The sequence below is a fragment of the Charadrius vociferus genome, unplaced genomic scaffold (genome assembly GCF_000708025.1).
Source record: "Charadrius vociferus isolate BGI_N301 unplaced genomic scaffold, ASM70802v2 scaffold611, whole genome shotgun sequence".
In the NCBI taxonomy this organism is placed as follows: domain Eukaryota; kingdom Metazoa; phylum Chordata; class Aves; order Charadriiformes; family Charadriidae; genus Charadrius; species Charadrius vociferus.
Genome location: NW_009646844.1, coordinates 1,074,241 through 1,078,023, shown reverse-complemented (window position 1 = coordinate 1,078,023; position 3,783 = coordinate 1,074,241).

The following is a 3,783-nucleotide window of genomic DNA, read 5'->3' as shown; positions in this document are numbered from 1 at the left end:
GATATGAATTCAAAATCAGAGACTTAATTTCAAGGCTAGTTTTAGCTTTTCTGTACTGCCATCTTGCTTTAGGACGTGTCCACTCCATCACTGTGGAGAGCACCAGATCTTACAATGAGTTATAAAAAAAACTATTATGAAAACAGTAGCTATTTATTTGAAGGTCGAAGGGAAAACCAAAATAGTTTTACCATACGGACCTTGTTTTGCCTGGCCTCATTAACAGCATGATGTAAGTTTAACCTTTTTCCCTTAACTTGGTGTAACCCAAGAAAACTTCACAGCTAGTGGAGGTCAAAAGGCTGTTGCATTGGGTTACGGAAAGCAGGGTGGTCGAAGTACGGGGTGAGCGTGACTGTGGGAGGCACAGGTACCAGCATCCAACTAAACCAGATGACTGCACTAGTATTTTATTCCTGGGAGCCTATTCTACTTCCTACTCAAAGCAGGGTCAGCTATGGGGTTAAACCAGGTTCCTCAGGGCTTTATCTAGTCACATCTTGGAAACTTCCCTGGACTGGAGACTGCACAACCTCTCCGGGTGACCTGCTCCACTGCTGCGCTGTCCTTAAAGGTAAAAAGGTTTTCCTTATAGCCATTCTGAACCTCTCCTGTTCCAACTGATGCCTGTTGTCTTTCACCCTCCCACCATGTGCTGCTGTGCAGAGCCTGTCTTTGTCTTCTCAAGGGGCTGCTGTCAGGTGCCCCCAAAGCTATTTCTTCTCCAGGTTCAACAAGACCCGCTCCCTCAGCCTTGGCTCACAGAGCAAGTGTTCCAGCTCTGACCATCTTGGTGGTTCTCTGCTGAATTCACCCCTATTTACAGATATCTTTGCTATGTTGGGGGCCCCAAACAACTTAGTATGCCAGATGTGGTTTAATAAGCACCAAGTAGAGGTGGATAATCACTTTCTTTGATCTACTGGCTCTGCTGCTGTTAATATACAGCCCAGGATGCTCTTGGCATTTGTTGTTGTGTGAGTAATATGAGCTACCTCAATTCCTCAAGCCTTGTTAAAAGGTTTTCATTCAATACCAAATAAAAAATGATTAGAAGTATCAGCAGAAAGAGGTGAGTGGCTTTATTCAGACAACTTTGCTTCTTGTTCCATACTTAGAGAGCTTTAGTGATCTTTTGATTATACAGTCGATGAGCTAAATGTTTGCAAAATGAAGCATGATGCACAGAGAAACTGAGGTTGATGGCAGCATGGTTTTCTTTAACCTGATAAAATTGCTGTGGTACTTGCATGAGATTTTTCTTGCTATCTGTTTTGGGTTTTTTTTTTTAAACAGCAGGTTAGAGAAATGTAGGTATTTGCATTTGTAAACCAATATACATCCAGAGCCACTCTGCCAACTCCTTACCATGTTTTATAAAAACACTCCTGGGAGAACTGAAGTAGAGAGATGCCAGTAGTGTGTGTCATTAATGTGACTCCCACAGAGCTATCAAACTGCTAACAAACAGAAAGCTCAATATGCAAAACCCAACAAACTTCTCTCATTGGTGAGAATACAGTGCTGCCCTTGGGAATAATTAATATATGATGTGAAACATTTTTTTTCCATGGTATGCTTTATCTTATACTGATGCATCAGCAGCAGCCCATATTCCATTCACTGGTGGTGCGCAGCTTCTCCGTAAGCAGCCTGATTTGTACTGAAGCAGAAGAAATTCTGGGCAATGAAACAACTGAAACTGCAACTGCTGTTTGTTTAGCAAACTCAGTCTGTTTTGAAAGCTGAAGCACTGTTTATTTTTTGTCTTGTAGCAATATGTTTTTTTCCGGATACTGGATTTCTCTTTTGTGGGCTATGGCCAGCTATACACTGAGTTTCCAAGGTTGAAAACTCCATTGAAATTATGAATAGTTTTGGTTGTTCCCAATAAAATATTGCAGCACAGCTAGCCAGTCATTCAGATCACTGGCTTAGGTACTTCATGGACTGCATCATTTAGTTTTTCCCATGGAATTGTTCTACTTTTTCAATATCCCGCAGGCACCTGCACATCTCTGTAATTTCCACTGGAGGCTTAACACGGTCTGTGAGATCCAACAACTCAGTGTCTTCACAGTAAGGGTTCTGCTAAACTGGCTTTTGAAAAAATACTTACTGAGTATTCTGTAATACAGCGGAGGTGCTCAGTTGCTCTGTTTGTCTTCTATCACCTCCTTTTGGCTGAAATTTAGATGAATGGAAACATGGAAAGGGTGTTTAATAGTGCCAAAGCAATGGAGAAAGGTTTGTGGAGAAAGTGTGGGCTAAGACCCTCAAGTCCAAACTAGTGCTGTTTAATCTGCAGTATCCAAACAACTCCTCTGAGACCTCCTGTGGCAGTAAAAATGCTGCTTTTCATTTCTGAACTGGTTTGGGGTTTTTTTGTGGTGGCTTGGTTTTGTTTTGTTTGTTTGGTTGGTTTTTTTGTGGGCCATAAATTCCAGCCCAATGAAACAGTGCAGAAACTTACTTTCTAGCACAGGGAACATCTTTAAAGTTGGATATCTATTTAGGGAAAATGGAAAGAAAAGTAGCTGTGCAAATCCATCAACATCACAAGCTGCTCAGGTGGGTGTGAAGTTGCCCATATACCATCAAAGCGTTGTTCTCAGCTGAGTGAAAAAAACCTCCCTGCAGTGGGATATGCCCTTAAACAAGGTCTGAGGACTGCTTCATTCCACTTCAGTGTGTAATGGTGGCTCCTGTCCTCACTGCAAGGCAGGGGGCTGGGTCTGAGGGAAGCTACAACTGCACCAAGCTCCCTGACAGCTTCTTCTGCAGTGGGTGGGATTTGGCCAAGTGTTGCCTGGGAGCGAGTTGGGCATAATAGCTGTCATGTGTCCCCTAGTTCACGGTTTGCTGGAAAACCTCTGCAGGGGGCTGTGTTCTCTTTTGAATAGCTCTGTGGGTGCTGTGTCCCTGAAAGATGTGTGTGATTTTCCTTGGCTGGGGTAAATGCGAGCTGAAGCCAGGGAGCATGCAAGGAAGTGAATTTTGGTCGACTCTGGGGAGAGGAGATGTAACTGTAGGTATATCTTACTCCCATGACTCTGTCTTTATATGGTATCCTTTTTGTGACAGCCTTTTGTGTGACAGCACATTTCCAGCCAAAGGAGTCAGCCCTGGGAATATTGCAGCAGTTGGAGTTGACCTTTAGCTAAACAGGCACAAGAATGCACAAATGCATGATGATTTTTTTATAGTAACTCTTTCACTGCATAGGTAAGTACCTAACCAACACCCAGTAACGCTTTCTGCTTAGAACAAAGCTTTTGACATTAAAGAGCTATTTGGATGGTCTGAGATTTATTGCAGAAGAGAGGACAGGGCTGGGAGCAAGAAAAAGGCAGAGCTGGTTTAGTGGAGAAATGCCAGGGTTGCAAGGGGGCTTTTTTGGACCAGGCCAAGTGGAAAAGATGTGCTTGTATCAAATTCCTGTAGCAGTGGATGGCACCACCTGCAGACAATTAAAGGAGCCAGAGAAGTTGCCAGTGAGTGGTTTATTCCTGTTCTATTGCTTGGCTCCATGGGCTAGTCATTGACAGTTTTGCAACTTACCTGGGACCGTTTCATTTCGTGTTATTTTTATCTCCCTGCGAAGAAGCTTTTGAATAAATCTTTTACGATTAAGCCTAATGCTGAATTCTGAAATGGTTAAAGGCGATCTTCCTTGCTATCGGCTGTGCTGGTTATGTTCAACACCATATGTGAATTGACTTAAAAGCTATCAGCATGCTAAAGTATATGAAAAATAACTATCTTGAGTGCTGTTGTTCATAG